General features: G+C 38.2%; 1 long non-coding RNA gene across 1 annotated transcript in view; it reads right to left on the bottom strand.

The window, feature by feature from the left end:
• Nucleotides 1–641: 641 nt before the first annotated feature.
• Nucleotides 642–9,794, bottom strand: part of LOC114230446 (uncharacterized) — a 36,701-nt gene continuing 27,548 nt past the window's right edge. Inside the window, exon 4 of the long non-coding RNA XR_003616337.2 lies at nucleotides 642–882. This is a non-coding gene — a long non-coding RNA (uncharacterized LOC114230446). The remainder of the gene's footprint in view (nucleotides 883–9,794) is intronic.

Raw genomic sequence — 9,794 nt, 5'->3', positions numbered from 1 at the left:
AATTTCCTTACCAGTAAAGCTAGACAAATTTTAAGGTCATGAGCTTCCCAACACTGAGTTCAGAAATAGACTGGAAGCCCTTCATCAGGAGTGTTGGGGAGTGAATTTCTACACTCGGTAACAGGCAAATGTCACTGACTTCAAGTGTGGCATCCAACTCCAAACATTGATGAGGTTTGAACCATTCATCATATGACATCAATAACTACAGTAAGGGTGTAGTTTTCAAGCTCTAGTCCACAGGGTTCTAGCATCCCTACGTTTAAAAAGAGGTAGCATTGTTTTGGTCTCTGCCTTGGCTACTGCCCTAGGAGTGTAACCAAAGCCTGGGTTGAGCAAAATTTATTAGATTCCTACCAGTTCAGAAATTAAAGTATTTCTTCCGCCATTGTTTTACACTCTCACTTATATAAACACATACCGGATTTTTTTGGTTATTCAAGCAGCATTTCACACTCAACTGGCCCATTCTTCTGTGGGAATTTTTCCTTTGCTCACATCGATGGCCACATGAACCTTTTCAGAATCCGGCAAGATGCAGCAATAAAAGTGACTTTGGCCCACATGTTTGACTGTAGAGCTGCTATCTACCCCAGATCAAATAGTTTTTACTCTATAAATAAAGCGTTTGACCTGTTCGTTTTAGCCAGCTTGTCTAAACATAGAAGTTTAGCTGAGAAGTGATCCAGATTTCAAGTGTCCAGACCTTAACATATGTAACACACATGCACATGTTCTCACACACATGCAGACTTGTGTACACACAGATGCTGGAATTCTCCCCTCTTTGACCAGTTTCAGAGCATCTGTCCTCCTTCTTCAGAAGAGTCACCCAGTAAATAATCCTAGGATTTTTCCAGAGCACCTCTAGTTCAGTAGGCACTAGAATAAAAAATAGGGCAAATACCAATCATAAAGGACATTGCTGTTTAGTTTTGAGCCACGAAAGCAACAAAGGATGGAGAAGGGGGAGTACCTGTGGTCTGTGATTACTGGGGTGGCAGACTTCCAGAGACACCGAACCTGGACTTCGTTTCATTAGGATTCTTTCTAAGTTGCTATTAAGAAGTATTTTCAACAATCTCTTTTTTTATTAGCCGTTTGTGCCCATTATAGTTTTCTAGTTGCTAGCTTGTTATGGATTTAATATAAATAAGGTTCTAAAAATGTCTCACATGAGGAGTTGCAGGGCTGGGTATGCCATTTAGAATGTATAAAAAGCCTATGTAAAGGACTTCCCTTGCAATGAGACTCTTTTATATTTAATAGAACTGTCATATAAACATATACTAGCATTTAAAATTCAGTTTCTAGGCTATAAAATAAACACTATTTCTAATATTGCCATTGGCTTTCACATGCATAGAGCTTAGTTCATTAAATGCCCTTTACTCCATTTATGTGAAATGTGTTTTTAACCACCAGAGCAGCACATAAAATGCATTATCCCTTGAAATGCAGCTATTATCAAGGAAATAATAGTGAAAGTCAAACATACCAAATGTTCAAGCAAATTATAGTTCATTTTAACACCTTATATAGTGCCACAAATCTGGTAAACTTCTATTAAATTATTATTGATGACTATGATAATGGCATTCATATTCATAATTTGAAATATAAATGTGGACATAGATCACAGTAAAGATTATAGATTTATATAGGTATAAATTTATAACTCAATACTCACCTGAAAGTTATGTAGTAGCAATACTTTATTTATTTTACAAGTTAAAATAAAGTTGTTCTCAGTTGCTTATCTTTATAAACATCAGTAAAAATTCACTATAATGTACCTCACTTTTCTCATATGAAAAATGTTTATAATGGTAGTAACCTGACTCATAGTTTCTTATAAATAAGTTAACACATATAAGTTCTTAGAACATTGCTAAGCACATAACCAGTACTCAGTAAATATTATCTACCACTAATATTATTTTTCTAGAACTTTGATTTAAAGTCCCCAAAAATGAACACTTTTTCACATGTTTTGGAATTTTTTCATGAGACAAAACAAAAATCATGAGTGTAAATTTTGTGCCAAATAGAAAGTGGTATATTGTTTGTCAATATATAGCAGCAGTCAATCTAGATCAATATATTTACAAACAAGTATTTTCTTGTGTATAATTTTTATTTGAAAATTGACAACTTAGGAGCATGACCACTGTCATTAAAAGGTTATGTGGACAGACATAAATAATATGAATACATAAAATATACTAAAATTAATTTTAAAAAGAAAATATTGATGGTGGAATCACCAAATGGTTGCAAAATAACTGACATTCTGATAAATGATACTAAAACATTGGGCTATTTCTATATAACACAACACACACAAAAAAGTAAATGCCTGGTAAGTTAAAGTCCACAATATGAAAATAAAAACTGCAAATTTTGGGGAGACAACCTGAGAGAATATCTCTATAACATCAGGATACAAAAGAATTTATTAAACCGAACACAAAACCCACAAACTATAAAGAAAAAATGTTTAAAATATATCTATTAAAATTTAAAATTTCTGTGTGCCAAACGGTAACATAAAAAAAGTAAGACAAGTCACAGACTAGAGGGAGATATTTGCAGACATATTAAAACCTCCTTTCCCCCAAATAGTATCTGGAATTCTTCATGTGTTATAAACCAAAAGACAACCCAATAAAAAGTGGGCAAAGAATTCACAGAAAAGAAAATACAATGATCAGAAATATGTAAAAGTATCCTTAACCTCACTACAATAAATGGGTTTACAAATTAAAATGGTCAGAGAATGTGTGCATCTGGCTACACCTGACTACATTGAAAAAGACTAAGTCATTTAATATAAAACAAAAAATCTGAAAAATTAAAAATCTGTTTTAAGACTTCAGGAAACAATCAAAATAGCTAGGACTTGTGGAGCCAAGATTCCAAAGAAAAAGAAAACAGAGACATAAAGTCAACATTCACTGTTGCCTACTTTGTTGAAATACTTGCCAATCTGTAATTTTTAGCCAAGAGGCTAAAAGCCAAACAAAAACAGGTAACTAAGGAATTTGGATCTTCAAAGTTTCCAACAGTTGCAAGGGCTGAGGAAACAAAACTAGAGATCAGGCTTCATCATGGAAGATCCTGAAAAAATGCCCCAGATGTTTAGTTGAGACCCCAGGAAAGTATCAAAATAGACTGCCTCTCACTATTACTGAAAAATACCTGGTTTAGTTCAACCCATCGTATATTAAGATGACCTATTTCTATTCTAATGGTCTGTCTGTTAGAAGCAAAGTTAGTCTTCTCTGTAGAAAATTAACATTACCATGAGCCTCAAATTATCCTTAAACTTTTTCATATACAATGACTGATGTCCATTAGAAATGACCAGTTATACCAGAAACAGAATCAAACACTTAAAATAAAAACAAAAATGGAAAAAGTAGAAACATATCCAAAGGAGAGCCAAATAGTAGAATTATCAGACACTGATTTTAAAAGAATAGTGGTTAATATGTTCAAGAAAAATACACAATATGGGAGGTCTTTAGTGAAGAACTAGAGTTAAGAGGAAAGAATCAAGTAAAATTCTAGTTTGGAAAAATATAATTACCAAAATTAGGAACTCAATGGTTTAATGGAAGGCTAGACATTACTAATGAGAGAATTAGAGAACTGAAAGACAGGTTGGCATAAAAATAGCTTGAGTGAAGCACAATAAGAAAAAAGGGAAAGTACAGAATATATTACAAGAAACATATTGAACATAATGAAAAGATCTAGCATGGCCCTAACTGGATAGAGCATCGGCCTGCAGACTGAAGGGTTTGATTCCAATCAAGGGCACATGCCTGGGTTTCAGGCTCCATCCCCAATAGGGGGCGTGCAGGAGGCAGTCAATCAATGATCCTCTCTCATCATTGATGTTTCAATCTCTCTCTCCCTTCCTCTTTCTGAAATTATAAAAATATATTTTTAAAAAAAGATCTAGCATGTAAAAAGGTCTAGTATGTGTGAAAGGAGATAAGGTTCAAAGTGGGACAGAAACAATATTTGAAGAAATACGATTAAGAAATTTTATAAATTTGTAGTAAATATCAAGCCACACACTCAAGCAGTTATATGAACCACAAAAGAGATAAATATAAAATAAATCCACATAGATACACATCACAGTAAAACTATTAACATCAAAGATTCAGTAATACAGAGATACAGAGAAAATATCAAATGTTTTTCTTGCATCTAAAATGTTTCATACTAATTCTAGTTGATCTACCATTTTAAATTATCAGTTGCATCTCCAAGTGAAAAATCTGATTAACACTTTTGTGACTGAAAGAAAATAACAACAGACCTCATCACATTAGACTAGGTTGAATTTTTAAGTGGAAAAATTCCTTGGAATTGAGTTGGTATGCTAAATCTGAGGCCTTGCATAGATCTTCAAATATTTTCCAGGTGGACCTGGGGTGGATGGAAAGGGAACCAGAGAAATGCCTTTGTAATTTTGCTTTGAAGGGCTGGCCCAAGTGGTGTAGGAGATTACAGAGTCAAGTGGGTTTCCTAATTACTCTTACCGCACTATCTTTCTCTCAGACTGATTTAAATTAAATCCAGACATACTGCCTTGGTTTAAAACAAATTTTAAACAGTAAAGCAGAATTATTAATGGCTTCATTTTCCTTCTTATCAAATGCTGACATATCCAAGATAGATTTGGGAATTATTGGTACCTAAGCACTCATCTCCTTTATCATTTAAAGTTGATGATTTCCTAAATTAATACTTAGACCCTACTTTAATTAGACATACAGAAATAAAAGGAGAGTATAAAGTTTTCTCATACATTTGGACCAAAATTACTTTTTTACTTAGTATAGTTAAAACCATCAAAGACAGTTTCCATGTTTTACCAATGGATTATCTGCAGTTTATAGGGATATTGTTCTACAGAGGAAAAACAAACTGAGGACTTTTATAAGAGGGCATTCTTGGTTCAGGGTGCATTATAAATGATGTGCTATCACTTTTAGAGCCAACAAAAAAAAAAGAGACAAGGTTTTAATGTTAAAACACTAAAATTGATTTATTGCTATTATGCTTGTCTAATACAGGAGAAACTGTTTTATAATGTTGATAAGGTGAGCATAGAATTTAGTTTGGCTACAGATACAGTTTTTTGTGTAATGTAACTACAGAAACAATGTCTTGAGGGTTCTCTGAGGAGTGGACTGAGTTGAGATAGACCACTAGAAACTCACTGCATTCTCAGTAATCTGGAGGGTAATAATGAGCCCGTCTCCTTCAAGCAGCTAAATTTCTCTAGCTTCATACCTATGGGTTTGCACAAGAAATGAAATTTTACCTCAAACCTGTCAGAATAGCTATTGTAAAACCTAGGAGGAGGAGGAGGAGGAGGAGGAGGAGGAGGAGGAGGAGGAGGAGGAGGAGGAGGAGGAGGAGGAGGAGGAGGAGGAGGAGGAGGAGGAGGAGGAGGAGGAGGAGGAGGAGGAGGAGGAGAAGAAGAAGAAGAAGAAGAAGAAGAAGAAGAAGAAGAAGAAGAAGAAGAAGAAGAAGAAGAAGAAGAAGAAGAAGAAGAAATAAGCGTTGGTGAGGATATGAAGGAAAAGGAGCCCTTGTGTATTTTTGGTAGGAATTAAAAGTGATGCAGCCACTATGGAAAGCAGTATGGAGGTTTCTCAAAAATTTTAAAACATAACTACATATGATATAGCAATTCCACTTCTGGGTATTTAGCCAAAGGAAACAAAAATACTAATTCAAAAAGATATGTGCACTTCTATATTCATTGAAGCATTATTTACAATAACCAAGACATGGCTATTGTATCCAGAGCATTAATCAAGGTATGCTCACCTGAAGCAGAAGTCACTGGAGCTACAAAAAGGTAGGAACACATTTTTTAAAAATATGTTTTTATTGATTTCAGAGAGGAAAGGAGAGGGAGAGAGAAATAGAAACATGAATGATGGGAGAGAATGATTGATTGGCTGCCTTCTGCATGCCTCACACTAGGGATCGAGCCCACAACCTGGGCATATGCCCTGACCGGGAATTGAAACGTGACCTCCTGGTGCATACATTGATGCTCAACCACTGAACCACACTGGCTAGGTGGAACAAATTTTTAAATGGTAATTTTGACAGAGCACTGGAGGCTGAGTGTGGACTAGCTTGAGACTGATAAACTCTTGGGAGCCACAATCTTATGAAGACCCCACACTCTCATGGATCTTACCTTCAGAAACCCTACTATGTTCTAATGATGAAGATGTGAGAAAGACTCCTCCTCCCCCAGACTCTGGCAGGCAGAGAGAAAAATTGATCTCCTCCCCAAAACATATAACCTGTCTCATCATGACAAATACTTTGACCCAACCTTATTCAGAGGCATTCTACAAAATACCTGACCAGTGCTCCTCAAAACTGTCAAGGTCACCAAAAATAAGGAGAATGAGAAATTGTCACAGCCAAGAGGAGTTTAAGGAGACATGAAAACTGAATGTACCATGGACACAGACAATAAATAGTGTGGTGAAGGCCTGGGGCAGGGTGCGGGGTGGGGAGGGGGTCGGGGGAGCCTAGAAGGGATCAATGGAGGAAAGAGGGGGAAATCTGTAATACTTTTAACATAAAAATATTTTTTAAAAAAAGATTCCATGTAATATAGTATCCTAGATAGGATCCTAGAACAGGACATCCTATATAATGTAGGCTAATATGCAAATCAACCAAATGGCAGAATGACCGGTTGCTCTGACGCACACTGACCCCCAGGGGGCAGACTTTCAATGCAGGAGCTTCCCCCTGGTGGTCAGTGCACTCCCACAGGGGGAGTGCCACTCAGCCAGAAGCCGGTCTCACAGCTAGCAAGCACAGTGGCGGTGGTGGGAGCCTCTCCCGCCTCCTCAGCAGTGCTAAGGATGTCCAACTGCACTAAGGATGTCTGGGGAGCGGGCCTAAGCCAGCAGTTGACATCCCCCGAGGGCTCCCAGACTGCAAGAGGGCACAGGCCGGGCAGAGGGACTCCCTGAGTGCACGAATTTCATGCACCAGGCCTCTAGTTAGGTATAAACTCAGAAAATCTGAATAACATATGGACTGTAATAATAATGTATCCATATTAGTTCATTAATCATATTAATGTACCATACATACTAATTGTAAATGTACAATTACATAATTAGAAGTGTAACATAATTAGAAGGGAAACTGGGAGAGAGGGGATATGTGAACACTTTGTGATGTCCAATTTTTCTGTAAACCTAGAACTATTCTAAAACATAAAGTTTACTAAAAACTAAGCTAAAATTAATATATAGAAATGGATTTTGGAATTTTAAAAATCATCATTTTTCAAAACAAATGAATTAACTGAGCTAGGCAATGAGCAACAATAACAGCCAATATCTCCTAAAAGAGATAACCAGACATCATGTGCTTACTGATGAAAACACCCCCAGGAAATGCGGAGGGCAGAGACACGTGTTAAACAGCACCCAGAGTGAGCAGGGAGGAAAATCCAACTGTTCGGAACCATAGGACAAATGACCCATGATATGGGTCACATATTCTGCTTACCAGCCCTGTTTGTGAATAGGGTTAGGCCCCTGACCTAGGTGTAGCTGGTCAGATGACTTTACAAGGTCATCTAGACTTTCTTCCCCCTCATCACAAGTCAAAACAAAATTCACACACTGGAAGTAACCACCAGCTTCTCCAGAAATCTCAGTTCCTCTCTTAGTTAGTACAGGGTGCTATAACAAAATATGTACTATAAACTTGGTGGCTTACAAACAACAAAGTTTTATTTCTCACGGTTCTGGAAGTTGTGAAGTCCAAGATCAAGGCACCTATAGAGTCAGTGTCTGATGAGAGCTCACTTCTTGGTCCAAAGACAGCCATCTCTCTGGGGTCTCTTTTATAAGGGAACTAATCCCATTCATGAGACCTCCACCCTCAAAACCTAGTCACTTCCCAAAGGCCTCACCTCCAAATACTGTGGCATTGGGCACTAGGATTTAACACATGTATATTGGGGAAAGGGAACACAAACATTCAGTTGATAACAACCCCATTAACAAGTATCAAGGCAGAGCCCAAACATCTAGTATAACCTTCCATTTCCTCCAATTAGGGGGTCCATAACCACCTCTCCCTCCAGGCCTTCTACCACCAGATTCAAGGACCTACAACCTGAGACTTAGACCAACTACCCCAAATTTCCCTGCCTCTGCTGATAAGGAGCTGCAAGTTACCCCCACCCCCACCCACCCAATCCCATAATGCACACTCTTCCTTGAATTCACCAGGAAATACTTTCATTTAGCGCTGTATTCCTGTTTATATCAATCACCACAAAATGCCCTTGGGCCCCTAGCTAACCCCTTATCTCCTGCTTTTATTCCCCATAAGTCTCAGCACACCTCCATACTGTGCCCCTCTCTCACCCTCTCCAATCTTGGAAACCATTTTATTGTGCTTGTGCCCTCTGAAATTCATGGTCCATATGCCTGATTGTATGCTCTACAATGGCCACAACATCTCCCATTCTTACGTTTCTACCATCTTTGCTGGAATGTTACTCTTTCCCAAACTACTCCGTTTAAAAAATGCTACCCACAAGCCACCCTTCTGCCCCACCCTCCCTCTCCCCCTTACTCAGCTCTTCTTTTTACCTAAAGCATTTATCAGCTACCATGATTTTACACAATTTACTCCTTTACTTTACATATTGTTTATTGTAGAGGGCCCCCTGGAAAGGCACGTGGGCATTTCTTTAAATTGTTAGCTGAACCCAAGGCGACAGGCAAAGCCGCATCTTGGTTACACATCTTACCAAAAAGGCAGATGTGTTCTCAGCATTGACTCTTATCTTTGCCCAGGTGTAGGGAAGTGGGTTTTGATATGTAAATCCAGTCTAGCACACGGGAATGAGGGAATGAATACGGGAATGAGGGAATAATATGACCCAGGCCCACCCAAGCTCCTTTATCTTAAGTTTTTGGTGAAAGCTTCCTGGTATTTGGGGGTATAAAATAAACACACTGTATGGGCTCTGGGTCACTGTCTCTCCCTCAGAAGAGGACAGCAGTCCCACCTGGTCCCCAGCTTTTTCCTTCTATCTCTGTGTCTTGTCTCTTTCTTTTATTTCTCAATCCCCAGCCCCTCTACTCAAAGAACTGGATCATCTCTCTTTCCATGCTGGATGTGGAAAAGAGAGAGCCCGCCATAGTTTATGATCTGTCTCTTGGTGCCACACTCTCCCCCAACACCGATAGAACATAAGTTCTAAGAGGATGGAGGCATTTGTTTGTTCTTTCTGTACTATATCCCAGACACCTAGAGTGGCAGCAGGCACATTTTAGGTGCTCAGTATATATTAACTGAGTAATGATCTTCAGAGCTTGAATCAGAAGTTGATGTCTCAAAGTGGAGTAAAACAATTTTTCTTTCTGGCTGTGGTGGTGGTGGCCCATCCTCAGCTTTCTGGGAGGAGGCAGGCAGGGCAGCAGTAAAGCCAGTGTGTCCTCCACCCTGTGATCTTGTGGTCACCATCCGTGTCAGCATTGACCTCTGTACCACTGCTGTGGCTGGAGTTTGGCTATGGTTTTGCTCAATCTTTTCCTTAGTGCCTGCCTGTTTCTTGGAACTCATTCTGCAGCCACTGCTGATCTTGTTGGTGACACAAAATCTTTTTGAATAATTATTTTTCTACTTAAATCAGCAAGAGAGAGTTTGTTTCTTTGCTAAGAATGAAGAAATAAAAAACACCTGAAATTGGTCTTTTA

This window comes from Eptesicus fuscus, chromosome 10 (assembly GCF_027574615.1).
Source record: "Eptesicus fuscus isolate TK198812 chromosome 10, DD_ASM_mEF_20220401, whole genome shotgun sequence".
NCBI classification, from domain to species: Eukaryota; Metazoa; Chordata; class Mammalia; order Chiroptera; family Vespertilionidae; genus Eptesicus; species Eptesicus fuscus.
This window is presented reverse-complemented; position numbering and strand designations above follow the sequence as displayed.